Source organism: Mus caroli, unplaced genomic scaffold (assembly GCF_978045245.1).
Source record: "Mus caroli unplaced genomic scaffold, Mus_caroli_1 scaffold_7, whole genome shotgun sequence".
Taxonomy (NCBI): domain Eukaryota; kingdom Metazoa; phylum Chordata; class Mammalia; order Rodentia; family Muridae; genus Mus; species Mus caroli.
This window is the reverse complement of record NW_028227262.1, coordinates 55,708,082-55,723,129: the sequence shown is the minus strand read 5'-3', so window position 1 is coordinate 55,723,129 and position 15,048 is coordinate 55,708,082. Positions and strand designations below refer to the sequence as shown.

The window sequence follows — 15,048 nt, the reverse complement described above, 5'->3', positions numbered from 1 at the left end:
TTGTCATCAATGAAGCCCTGGCTATCCAGGAACTTGTTATGTAAACCAGACTGGTCTTGAACTCACAGAGATCTGACTAGCTCAGCCTTCAAGTGTCTGAGTGTAAAGGTATGTGCCACCATTCCCAGCTCAGCCGGTTTTCTTATACCTCCCAGAACCACCATCTCCAAGGGTGGCACTGCCCAAAGTGGTCTGGGCCTTCCTTTACCAATCACCCCAATCAGTACATCACAGATTTGCCTACAAGTCAATCTGAGGGAGGCAACTCCTCAGCTGAGGTTCTGTCTTTTTTGGGCGATTCTAGTTTGTATCAACTTGACAAAAACTAACAAGCATAGGATGAAAAGGGGAATCAATGGGAGAAGGAGGTAGGGACAAACAAAGAAAGTGGAGGAGAAAATGAGTGAATTACAGTGTTATATACACATGAAAATGACATACTGAAAGTCATTAGGTTGTATATCAACTACAAATTAATAATGGTAATAAATTTGAGATACATACTAAATGGAAAAATCCCACAGCAGTAAAATTCATGGGAAACACTGGAAAGTGACTTGTATCCTTGCAGGAAGTGCAGACTAATAAAGAATATGAGGAGACCTTAAGGTTAGTCCTCAGCTGGTCCTAGGCATACAGCGAGCCTATAGTAAATGAAAGCTACAGAAAATATAGTAATAAAAGCCATCAAGCATCAAGGAGGAAGATAATCTGATTCCCACCAGCATCAGGTTTTTAGGCTCAAATGTCCAGTTTTCAGCAATAAATCAGAAAACATACAAACAAAACAAAACAAACAAAAAAAATCCAGAGATCTGATCCCCATGCACACAAAAACCTTAAAGTTGACCATGAATAAGATTTGACAGTTCAGTTTCTAGGTAGAGATGTTTAAAATGTCTTTAAGAGCTCAGAGATGTGAAGGAAATCAAGAAAAATAGAAATAAATAAACAAATCACATTAAGAGAAAAATCAGGTATGACTGAAATGAAAAATCCATTATAGAGTTTCAGAAGGAGATTTGGGCAGACGGAAGACTTCATCAGTCTATTTGAAGATAGAACAATGCCAGCAAACAGACCCAGTGGTGGAGGGAATTAAGAAAATGAGAATGAAATCCCAATATTCACTATGAGAAATCAACTAAAGCCTGAAAGTCAGGCAATGGAAGGGAAAAATCAATAAAGAACATAACAGCAAAATGAAAGCAGTCTCTCCCCAATATTGGTAATTATTTTAAATGCAAATGGACTGGGCTTCCTAATCAAAAGACAACAATTGATAGAATAAGAGGAATGTGTTACCTGTGAGAGACTTAATTTAGAGTTAAAGAAGTTACATGTATGAAGGATATATGAATGAAGATATATGTGTGAAGGATATAAATATGAAGGAAAAGATTCTATGCAAATAATTCCCCAAAAAGAAAATAGATATGCCAATATGCGAAAAAGTAGATTTTGAATTGGATGTTTCTGGATATATCAGGTGATGAAGACTCACATTGATGTTTTGCTAAGACACACTCATATGGTGTTTTTGCTAAGATAGACTCATGTGGTATTTCTCACGGGAAGACACAAGATGGTTGAAGAAAATATAAATAGGACTCAATGGACAGTGATGGTGTGCTTGCATAGCTACCTTTGCAACTCTTCATTAGTCTCAAGTCTTTTCTGATCTTCTCTTCATTGGGAGAGAGAGGCATGGCACCCCTGATGATCCTCATTGCTCCCACTGACTCCTGCTGATTAGGCGGAGGCCTGGCTGTTTCTGCTGGATTGTGCTACTGCTGCTGGTTTGTGTTTGCTATCTTGGTACTACTGACACAGTCTGCTTGTGTCCTGACAGAGATTGGAATTGCCCCAAGGAACTACTTCTAAACAGCTCCATATCCCTTTGTACTATTTAACGTCTTTTTTCCCCTACCTTTGGACGGTGGGCTAGAAGGGGGGATCGAAGCATTTGAGAGCCCTTATTAAAAGTAGGTTTTAAAAACCTAAGCTTACAAGATTTCAAACAAGACAGGAGAAAGATAGATACTTTATGTTAATGAAAATTTAGCATATGAGTATATGTAACCATTATAAACATTTATATATGTAGCTATAGGTTCTCAGACTATATGAAGGAAACTCAGTTAAGGGAGAAAGATGGCTATACAGTAGTAGTTGGGAACTTCAATGCCTCTTATTATAATAGATAACATATGATAAAAATGAACACAGACAGTAAACTAATGTGAGGTAGCAGATGTAAACAGTCAGTACACAAACAAACAAACAAAAGCAAAACAAAACCCCAAAACCAAAATCAAAACCAAAACAAAAAATCCACTAAGGGGAGTGGCATACACCTTTAATCCCAGAACTTGCGAGGCAGATGTAAGTAGATATCTATGCATTCAAGGCCAGCATGGTCTACATAGGGAGTTCCAGGCCAGCCAGGCCTACAAATAGAGACTTTGTCTCAAAACATTACAAAACAAAACAAAAAACTCAACAACACCACTGTTGCAGAAATGAATGAATATGAAAATTCAATATAGTATAGCTTTTTGGATGCAGTAGAAGCATCAAGGAAGAAATTTATAGTTATAAACACTTATATTAACAAATAAGAAAGATGTCAAATCAATGATCTAATTTAACAACTTAAGAAACTAGGAAAAGGTATTGCTGGATCCTCCGGAGGATCCAGCAATACTTCTCCTGGGCATATATCCAGAAGATGTCCCAACTGGTAAGAAGGACACATGCTCCACTATGTTCATAGCAGCCTTATTTATAAGAGCCAGAAGCTGGAAAGAACCCAGATGCCCCTCAACAGAGGAATGGATAAAGAAAATGTGGTACATTTACACAATGGAGTACTACTCAGCTATTTAAAAGAATGAATTTATGAAATTCCTAGGCAAATGGATGGACCTGGAGGGCATCATCCTGAGTGAGGTAACACGATCACAAAGGAACTCACACAATATGTACTCACTGATAAGTGGATATTAGCCCAAAACTTAGGATACCCAAGATATAAGATACAGTTTGCTAAACACATGAAACTCAAGAAGAATGAAGACTGAAGTGTGGACACTATGCCCCTCCTTAGAATTGGGAACAGAACACCCATGGAAGGAGTTACAGAGACAAATTTTGGAGCTGTGATGAAAGGATGGACCATCTAGAGACTGCCATATCCAGAGATCCATCCCATGATCAGCATCCAAACGCTGACACCATTGCATTCACTAGCAAGATTTTGCTGAAAGGACCCAGATATAGCTGTCTCTTTTGAGACTATGCCGGGGCCTGGCAAACACAGAAGTGGATGCTCACAGTCAGCTAGTGAATGGATCACAGGGCCCCCAATGGAGGAGCTGGAGAAAGTACCGAAGGAGCTGAAGGGATCCGCAACCCTATGGGTGGAACAACGTTATGAACTAACCAGTACCCCAGAGCTCTTGACTCTAGCTGCATATGTATCAAAAGATGGCCTAGTCGGCCATCATTGGAAAGAGAGGCCCATTGGACATGCAAACTTTATATGCCCCAGTACAGGGGAACGCCAGGGCCAAAAAAATGGGAACGGGTGGGTAGGGAAGTAGGGGGGAGGGTATGTGGGACTTTTGGGATAGCATTGGAAATGTAATTGAGGAAAAGATGTAATAAAAAAATCATAAAAAAAAGAAACTAGGAAAAGAACAGACTCAGAGCCATCAGAAGGAAGGAAATAATAAAGATTAGAGCAAAGATAGAACAGAGAACAAGAAAACAACAGAAAAAAAAATCATGGAAACCAAAGGTGACTGTTTGAGAAGATCAGCAAGCCTGGCAAGCATTTAGCTCCATGAACTAAGAGAAGACTCAAATGGCATTAGTTAGAAATAAAGCCAAGGATGGTGCTGGCGATTCCAAGAGAAAACAAAGGGCTACCAATAAACCAGATAACCCACATCAAAAGAAAAAAGTTTTAGAAATATAAAACCTACCAAATCACAAGGAGATATAAAGAACACAATCTACAATTGAAGAGATATTTTTACTAGCTAGGAGTTTAAATGAGTACTACAAAATGTCCCCCAAAATTCTGGATCAAAAGACTGTCTTTGTGAATGACACCAAACTCTGAAAGAAGAACCCATACCAATCCTCCTCAGTCTTAGCACAAACAAACAAAACTGAAAAGGAAGCAGTGTGTCTGTACATGCCCTGTGAGGCCATTACCTTGACATCAAAGCTAGAGAAAGATATCCCATGACAAGAGTGTAGTTCAATATTCCTTTAAAACACGAATCCAGAAATTCTTAGGAAAATACTAGCAAAGTGAGGTCAGCAACATGTTAAGTGTCCACACAATATGACCAAATAGGATTAATTCCTAGAGTGCAAAAATGTGTCAAGACGTGGATCATCACATTGGGAAAGGGAAGGAAAAGACATTGTAGTCATCTCAGTTAATAGAGAAAAGCATTTGGATCCTTTAAACTTAGCACCTGGTCATGATACCACTCGCCAAAGAGGATACAATGAATGGATGTTCCTACAATGAATGCTATGCATGAAAATCTCGTGGGCAATATCACATTCAGTGTCTAAAAATACATTTTTCTAAAATCAGGTAAGGGAAATACACATATCCCTAGTAAGAAGAAAGAAGTAAAATTATATCTGTTTGTAGATGACATGGTTTTCTAGAAACTCTTAAGGGGTCTATGAAAAATTAAGAACAACAAATTCACTAGAACTAATAAGTTAGTTCAATGAAGGAGCTGGATAAAGAATCATTAGAAGTACTATTCCACTGTGTAACTGTATCACATATTCTTTATCCATTCTTCAGTTCAGGGAAATCTGACTTGTTTCCAGTTTCTGGCTATTATGAGTAATGCTGTTATGAACATAGTTGAGCAAGTGTCCTTGTGGTATGGTGGAACATGTTTTGGGTATGTACCCACCAGGAGTGGAATAGCTGGGTCCTGAGGTAGAACTACTGCCAGTTTTATGAGAAAACACCTGATTGATTTCCAAAACTGTTTTGTCAAGTTTGTACTCGCACCAGCAATGGAAGAGTGTTCTCCTTGCCCCGCATCCTCACCAGCATGTACTGTCACTTGTTTTTGATCTTCACCTTTCTGATAGTGTAAGAAGGAATCTCAGAGTAGTTTTCATTTGCTTTTCCCTTATGACTAAGGGCATTGAACATTTCTTTAATTGCTTCTCGCCTATTAGAGATTCCTCTGTTGAGAATTTTCTGTACTCCATTTTTAAATTGAGTTATTTGGTTTGTTGATACTTAATTTCTTGAGTTCCTTTATGTATTTTATATATTTTGTATATTTCAGATATCAGCCTTGTATTGGATGTAGAGTTGGTGAAGACCTCTTCCCATTCTGTAGGCTGTCATTTTGTAAGTAAAATATTTATACTTAACTCAACCAAAGATATAAAGGAAAAATAATGAAAATTACAGAAACAAATAAATGAAGATTTAAAATTGAAATGCTTTTGTATTCCTGGATTAGAAAACTTAATAGTGTTAGAATGTCCACACTAACCAATATTTCTTTATTTATTTAGGTTTTTTTCGAGACATGGTTTCTCTGTGTAGCCCTGGCTGTCCTGGAACTCACTCTGTAGACCAGGCTGGCCTTGAACTCAGAAATCCACCTGCCTCTACCTCCCAAGTACTGGGATTAAAGGCATGTTCCACCATCACCTGACTAACCAATATTTATTAACAGTCTCTACAACTCTTACCAAAATCCCCTTGAGATTTCTAGTAAGAATAGGAAAATGGCCTTAAAACTCATATTGACCCTTAAAATGTTAACCATTGCTGAGTGGTCAACATGATCTTGAAAAATAACAAACCTGGAGGAAGTCTATCTTCTGATATCAAAACTTATGATTACTATAAAGTAACCAATATAGGCATAAAAATTCAATATAATATATACTAAATAGTTACAAACGGGGGATTCAGAAAGAACTTGTGCATGGACTAGAGAGATGGTTCAGTTTGGAACTGTTTGCCTTGGAAGCATGAAGAATTGAGTTCAGTTACCCACACCCCCCTGAACAAAGACTAAAAGTAATGTCCCGTGTTTGTAATCCCAGCACTGGACAGGTGGAGACAGGCATTTCTCTGAGGTTCATTAGCTAGTCAGCCAGCTACTTGGTAATCTCAAGGCCAGTGAGAAACACTGTCTAAAAAATAGAAAGAAGTGGATTATACCTGTGGAGTACACATAAAGTTGTCCTCTGACCTTCATATGTCTTCACACACATACACACACACACACACACACCACACATACACACACACTCAAACACACAAACACACACACACACATGCACCACACATACACACACACACACCACACTCACATACACACACACATACACCACACACACACTCATACACCACACACTCACATACACATACACACACACACACACACACACACCACACACTCACATATACACACACATACAGACCACACACACACACACACACACATGACCTCTTACAAATGATTTTGACAAATATACTGACTGTCTTTTTTAAAACGGTAGTAGAAAAAATGAATGTTGATATGAAGTTTGATATTTTTCAATACAAAAAATGATCTGAAAATGGATCAAATTTCTAAATACAGAATCAATGCAACTCTGAGAGAAAAAAAGAACCTCATGTGGTTAGATTTGTTTTCTAGATATGTTACAAAATGTAGAGGCAATGATAGAAAACTTTGAGAAACTACTACATTAAAAATTTTATTCATCAAAGGTACTACCCACTGAATAAACGTACCACCCACAGAATGTGAGAAAATATTTATATAAGTTATATATCTGAATAGGGTATTCCTAAAAAAGAGTATTCCTAAAATGCAGCAGCAACAACAGAAATCTTTTTTCAAAACTGCAAAATTAGGGTTGGCAAGTTGGCTCAATAGGGAGAGATACATACTGCCAAGCCTACTGTTCAATTCTCAAGTCTAACGTGACCAAAGGAGAGGACCAACTCCCATATGTTGTCCTATTACCTCCATGTGTATCCCTGTAGCATGCACCCCAGCACACTGACAAACTAAGAAAATGTAAAAATGGGCAAAAGACTCAAATAGACACTTCACCCCTAAGAAGAGATGCAGATGGCCCATATGCACATGTAATGATGTTCAGTGTTGTGAAGCATCAGGGAAACACAAATCTAAATCACCATGCTATTTCTCCTCATTAATCATTAGAACAGCCAATGCAAAAAAATAAATAAATAAAAATAAATAAAACCTAAATCAACAAGAAATAAGTGCATAAAATGTAACAATTAACACAGCAGGCAAAAGTGTTGAACTTGTGTATCATGAAAGACACCATCAAATAACCTGTGCATGACTGCTTAAGTCATTATCCTCACTAGCATTAATCAGCAGGCAGATGGATGTTAACAGTAGTCAGAACCCAGTCCACAGTGCCAGAACAGCTTATGCACAAGGACTGTGATAGGAGCACAAAGCCCATAGCCACTTCTGACATTCTTCCAACAGCAGCTATTAAAATAGGCATATACCTACCATAAGGCCCAGCTTTATACAGCACAAGTGTGCCTTCCATATTTGTGTGTCATATCAGAAACATCGCATGAAAGGAATACAGAAATAAATCCATGGATAAATTGCACATAGAATAAATTGAATATATGTATGCAACACATTTTATAGAAGCATTGCTTGCAATAGTAAAAATTTAAAGACACTGAAACATTCAGAAGCAAGGAGATGGATAAACTCTGACATAGGCACACAATAGAAAACCTCAAAGATTAAAAATAAATAGACTAGTATTTCCTATATCAGAACATTAAGTGCTAAAGAAGCTTACAAGAACACATGTGGTGCTATCATAAGCTCACTAATAAACAGTTTGGAAAGTCATAGTTACATAATAAAACTGTAAGATTAAGGAGAAGAATAAACCTAAATTCAGAAGAGAAATTTTAAAAGTAGTCTTTTTTTTTTTTTTTTTTTTGATGCTAGCGATTAGACCTAGAGTTCTGCACCACAAAGCAAGTGCTCTGTAACAGCCTTATATCCTGAGCTTACAAGCAGTTCTGTATCAAGAGAAGCTCCATAAATCTGCAATTTGTTTTTCTGTTCGTTATTCCAGGGTCAAGGACAGTGCCCAACACCTGGTTATCTGCAAAATATTTGAATAAATTAAGTGAAAGGAATAGGGGATTGATACAGGCAGTTGCAGTAGGGTTGTTGCTGTTTAGTTACCAGTCATGATATACACACATGATGTGTGTAATGCTTTCCCTTATGCTGTATATGTGAAATGTTATAGTCTAATGAATTACAGAATACAGGCCATTTACAGGTTTAAAGTTCACCATTTAACTTTCACAGTGAAAAACATGACCAAGTGAGGCAGGTGGATCTCTGAATTTAAAGTTAGCCTGGTCTATAAATTGAGTTCCAGGTCAGACAGGGCAGTTACACAGACAAACCCTGTCTTGTAAAAACAAACAAACAAACAAACAAACAAACAAAGAGATATGATATAGTCAGATCAGATATACAACAGCAACATCCAACAATATGGCTAACTCCCAACAAGAAGTTGCATGGGAATGTCCCCAATAGATTACACTAGCACAACAACCAAAGTAGGAGCAAGATTTTAGAAACAAAAAGATATTTAAGCCATTTAAAAAGGAAGAGAACGCTGGTCATTGTATGAATGTACTTTGTACAAAAATAACAGACTAGATAGATTACATGCATGGGTAGCTCTTCTGATGATGTTGTCTGTTTCATGGTTCTTTTGGTTTGGCTTTGTGGTGCCAGGAATTTGCCCAGGAAACCCAGGATTCAAGTATGCCCTCCACCACTGAGCTGCATCCCAACTATTGCTGTGAGATCCTAGCTTTCATTTTGCACAGATGATTTGAGGATACCAACTGAGAAATGATTCAATATAGCCCACTCAATAAGCAATCACAACCCTACTTGGGAGCAAAGACAATCCATCCAATTAATTCTAATTCTAAGACTAATCTGTAATTCTTACTAAAAGGAAATAAACTTTTTTTTTCATTAAACATGTATTACCATTTAAAAGCTTTATAGTTAGCATCTGTGCCCAGTTTCCTCTCAGCCTTTCAGACATGGAGGCTGTGTCTAGTGTGGAAACGCCTTCCCCTGCCTACAACAGAGAAAAGAGCCTATTCCTGCTCTCAGGAAATGGATAGCTATATAGGATAATCCTAAAGAAGAAAGCTGTTCTGGGGTAAGAGACAGGAAACTAGCCTGAGAGTAGAAAGAGAAAGCCACTGTCAGGATGCAAAACGTAGCTATGAACTTAAAAAGGGAGCGTATTTTACACATGTATAAGAGTCTGAGAGTGGGCCAGTGGAATTGTTGAAATTAGTTTTACTTGACTGAAGAAGAGGAAAGGGACATGGGGGCTCAGACAATTAACGAGGCCCCTCCTGCAGGGCCTGTTAGCAGTACAATGGACTTGGGGCTTTATCTGAAGAGCTACAGGAAGCCATTGAAGAGATTAAGCCAGAGAGTGATATGATTAGACTTTTCACTTAACAAGCAGTGGGGCTAAAGACAGAAAGGATCAGGTAACTCACGTAGAGGCTGATGCAATTGTTTAGGTGGGCCATGGTCCTGACTGGAAGTATGGGCAGTTGGGGTGGGACAGCAGACAGATTGCAGAGCTAGCAATCAAGTAGAATTAGTAACACTTGAAGGTTAATTGGGTAGAAGGACTGAAGGAACACAAATGCAGAGGATTTCCTGTGTAGGGAGGAGCTGGTGATGTCAGACACCAAGACTTGGGCTGATGGGACAAAGCACAGATGTATGTTCTTCTTTTTTCTCCCTTTAACTATTGGGGTTATAATACATCAATTAATTACATCAATTCCTCCTTTCCTCTATCAAGATCCTCCCCTATTCCCCTTCATGCTCGCTTGCAAATTCCTAGCCTCACTTTTCATTATTTGTTATATACATATATGTATGTATGTATGTATGTAAGTATATATATGTATATACATAAACATATAATCCTCAATATGTTTTACTCCTCAGTACAACCTGCTCAGTCTGTATGATGTTCCTTGTATGTATATTTGCAGAGATAACTATTTGGTATTGGATAACCAACTGTGTTCTCTTCCCAGGAGAAACCTATGTCTCCCACTCTCAGCAATCCTTAGTTGACTACAGTTCTTTTTGTAGGGTTGGAACCTCATGGGCTGCCCGGGCCCCAATCCACTTGGGTATGTCTATTGGGGTTGTCTTTGTTCAACTCATGTTTAGGCAGTTAGGCCATATTGGTGAGACTCAATGGCTATAGCTCCTGTCATTTCTAAATATGTGAGACACAATCTCACTGCAAAGCCCCTGATCCTCTGGCTTTTACCATCTATCCATTTCCTCTTCCACAATGTTCCCTGAGCCTTAGGAGTGGTAGCTGTTTTGTAGATGTATCCAGATGTATATTCTTATTCAGTATAACCCATTTGCTGAGACAGTGGTTTGCAGTTTTAGACCATTTTTCAGCTAAGTCTAGGCTCTCAAGCTTGGGAAATACCAGAGGTCCCTTTCTTGTTTACAAACACCAGACTAAATTGTTGAATGAGACTGAATACCCACTTCATGTGTGAGATGTATCTAAATGGAAGGTTCTAAACCCACATCCCAATAATAAAAGATGCTCTCAGGGCTGGAGAGACACCTGAGTTGGGAATGTGCTTGTCCCAATCCCCAGAGCTCATATGAAAGGCCTAGGTCATATGCATGTTTTATCCCATCTCTGGAAAGGCAGGGGCATGGGAACTCCCTGGGGGATTTCTGGTCAGCTAAGACAATGTCTATTGTCTCGCTTACACACACATGCATACACTACATACAGCTACCTAGCTTTATGTTATAAAAACCTTTCAGATTCCTTACACATATGTCAGAAAGCTTACGAGCAGCACTGCTAACATAACACACATTTTGCTCTGGGGACTCCTGATTAGAAAGTAAGCTCACAGTTCCTCCACAGTTTCAGTTAGTCCTCTATGTCAGATTCAACAAACTGATGGGAGGGTGGGGTGAAGAACTCGTGGAGAGGGGAACCAGGAAGGGAGCAGCATTTGTAATGTAAATAAATAAAACAATTAATAAAAAATCCTAAAACTGAATTGTTACTGCACTGAGTATGTGCTGACTTTTTCCACTTTCTTCACTCCGTATATAATAAAGTTAAAACAAAATTTATCTACTGTCTGAATTGCATAAAGTGTTGCTCTGAACATATACAGTGTTTGTATCAGTTATACAAACATTCCATTTTTACCAATGGACTCAAGTACCCTAGGATTTCGGTGTTCATACAGGTGAAACTAATTCCCCTAAAATATTGAGAGATGGCTGTGGCTTCTTATTTGTAAAGCAAGATAATTATTCAAGCATGGCTTCATAGTGCAGCAGCTGAATAATGCGATCTTTTGCATTTGATAAAACAGAGAAAAATGCATAATGCATATATTCTCTTCCTTCATACTGTGAGCCCTAAGCACGTGAAGGGAGTAACATTAATTTCCTGTAGACTGGCTGCCAAGAGACAATGTTCTGATTGTTGGGACAAAACAAAACACACAAACAAAATACAACAACAACAAAACAAAAGCTAGAGAAACAAAAATACAGAAAGAATTCATGAATCTACCTATTAGAGTTGTCTAAGACAACAAGCATTATGGTCATTTTATAGATAATCTCCCAGAAATGTAAAAACCAAATGGCCGTTTGAATGATCTATGCCAGGCTGCAAGGCATATTGACTCCTTACCTTCATCTCAGTGCCTGGCATTGTTACTAATACTCAGTCTTAGGGAGAAGAGAAAAAGGCCATGGTGGTGGTACTTTACGGACTTGAAGGGAGAGCGGAGAGGCTACAGGAAATGACTTATCACTTCACATGCGTGTGTTTTATTACACAGCACATGCTAAGGAGCATTAATAATATTTGCTGATTCTCATGCATGAGTTTGTGTGGATGGTAGTGTCACAAAAGATAGCAGAATGCAGTTTCATATTAGCAGTATTAAAGTCAGATCTTGTCTTTGCTACTTCAGAATCAAAGTGACGTTGAAATTTTTTCTAGACATTGTGAACCTCCCCTCCTTCAACAGAGCAATATAAATCGGTTATCATAAGCAGTCATCAAGAAAATATAGTGTCAGTAAAGGATTGTAGGTAAACTTTTAAGTTTGATACTAGGTCTGAATGCCCAATATTACCAAGATATTTTAACTTAGTCTTTTCATTTGTAATTGTTGGTTCTTAACATGATTTATAAGAAATGGCATAATACCACATTTCACTGATTCTAACATGTGTCTTTATTTATTTTATCTACTTTTTATGAAGCACGTGCACAAATACTGTATTTATACATTTTCCACCCTTCCTTTTCTCCTCTTTCTTCCTCTGTGACCCTCCAAGAACTCCCCATTAATTATCATCGTTTTACACACACACACACGTGTGTGTGTGTGTGTGTGTATGTGTGTGTGTGTCTTGTTTCTCATTTAAAAAAATGAGCAGGTATATAAGGAGTTCAAATCAAATCAAATCAGAATAGAACAGAACAAACAAGAAAAAAAAGCCAAAGAAAAAGCAGAAGAAATGTATAGATGCAGAGACCCACACTTGCACACACTCAGGGAATCCCATATGAACCTTAAACAGGAAGCTGTAATATATAGGCAAAGGACTCATAAGGTACGAAAAACAAAACAAAAACATTCCTGACTTAACATCATGTGAAAAAGCACTTCCAAAGATGCTGTTGAGTTAGTTTTGTGTTGAACATCTACTGCTGGGCATGGAAACTACTCTCAAGACTGACGATTTCCCAGTGAGACTGTCTGGGAGAAAACAGTTCTCATTTGCAAGTAGCTACCAGTTGGAGATAGCTTCTGAGTTAGGGATGTGGGACCGTGTCCAACTAGGTCTCTAGGGCCCTATATGGTACAGACCCGTGCAGGCCCTGTTCATGCTGTCTCAATCTCCGTGAGTTCATTTGTGTACCAGCACTGTTGTGTCTAGAAGGCCTTCATTATTTGGTATCTTCCATTCCCTCTGAGTCCTACTCTCTTTATGCCTCAGAGTTTCCTGAGCCCCAATGAGACATCCCTTTTAGGGCTGCATGTTCCAAGATCTCTCACTCTCTACCTATTGTCTAGGGGTGGGTTTCTGTATTTGTTCCTATCTGCTACAGGAGGAAGCTTCTCTGATGATGGCTGAGTAGAGCACAGATAATATGATTATAACAGGATGTCATCAGGATTCATCTTATTGTTATGTTCCTTTAGCAGATCAATAAGTATTTGGTTTTCCCTTAGGTCCTTGGCCTTTCTAGTCTCAGGTTCTTAGCTATCCAAGCAACATTGAGCATGGGTTTCATCTCATGGCCTGGGCCATAACTCCAATCAGATATTGGTTAGTTACTCCTGCACGCTTTGTGCCACAATTGTACCAGGATATCTTCCAAGCAGGTCACCATTGGAGACTGGAGGGTTGGTAACTGGCGTAGCATTTATCTTTGCCCTTTGGTAGCACATAGAGTGCCTTCTAGCGCTATGAATATTAGTCTGTAGTGGTGAAGGTTCTAGGTAGGCACTATCTAGACTTATCCGCATTTAATGAGTTATGTGGGTGTTGCCTTAAGTTATAGGGCCTTCCTGTCAGTTTGTGGAGAGCCACCATTAGCTTTGGCAATAGCCCGTGTTGTTTGGGGTTTCTCATTGGACTCCCTTGGCCAATAACTCAACTAGATGTAACTTATTCCTGGTACTGGAAGCTTAATTTGGTGACAAGAGACATCCAGTTGGGGCTTGGTCTCCCTCACTAGTTAAGATTTTATTTAGATGGCCTACATACATGCATATAATATAGGAAACTTCCACTGTATTAGATTTTCATAATATACCTCAAAAGTCCCTTGGTTTTAGCTGTCCTCACCATATTCCCTCCCTGGAGTACCTCTTCCCTCCCCACTTCTGGTTTGGTCCTCCCATTCCAGTCTGCCTGTCACCCATAACTATCTATTCTATTTCCCCAACCTAGGAAGATTCACTCTCCCCACTAGTTCTTGCTCTCTACCTAACCTCTGTGGGTTGTAGCTTGGTTATCAATGACTTAACAGCTGACATCTACTTATAAATGAACACATGATATTTGTCCTTTTGGGCCTGAGTTACCTCACTCAGTGTGATTTTCCCCCACCCCCCAGTTTCAGTCATTTACCTGCAAAGTTCATTGTTTTAATAGCTGAATAATATTCTCTTGTATAAGTGTCCCACTTTTTCTTTATCCATTCCCCTGTTGGCAAACATTTAGGATGTTTCCAATTTCTGGCTATTATGGATAGAGCAACACTGAACATATGTTGAGCAGACACCTCTGTAGTAGGGTGGGTGTCATTTGGGTATATACTCAGGAGTAATACAGTTTGATCTTGAGGTAGATCAATTTAGTCCTCCTGAGGCACTGCCATGCTGATTTCCAGAGTGGCTGTACAAGTTTGTGCTTCCACCAGCAATGGACATGTGTGTCCCTTACTCCATATCCTAGCCAGCACGATCTTTTATTTTATGGATCTTGGCCATTATGATTGGTATAAAATGAAATGTCAAAATAGTTTTGATTTGCAGCTCCCTGATAAATAAGAATGTTGAACATTTCTTTAAGTGTTTCTCAGCCATTAGAGTTTCCTCTTTTGAGAATTTTGTTTAGATCTGCACCCTGTATTTTAATTGGGTTGTTTTCTTGATGTTCAGTTTTTTGAGGTCTTTATATGTTTTGGATATTTAACCCTCTACTGAAAATGCAGTTGATAAAAACCTTTTTCCATTCTATAGGCTGCTGCTTTGTTTAAATGATGGTGTCCTTTGTCACACAGATGGTTTTCAGTTTCATAAGGCCCTATTTATTAATTGTTGTTCATAGTGTCTGTATTATCAGTGTT

General features: G+C 38.6%; 1 long non-coding RNA gene across 6 annotated transcripts in view; it reads left to right on the top strand.

Moving 5' to 3' along the window:
• The window catches only part of LOC115031311 (uncharacterized), a 395,022-nt gene that overhangs the window by 111,001 nt on the left and 268,973 nt on the right, over positions 1 to 15,048 (top strand). For all 6 annotated transcript variants that reach the window (XR_015047588.1, XR_003836931.2, XR_015047587.1 and 3 more), the window contains exon 2: positions 5,343 to 5,407. This is a non-coding gene — a long non-coding RNA (uncharacterized LOC115031311). The remainder of the gene's footprint in view (positions 1 to 5,342; positions 5,408 to 15,048) is intronic.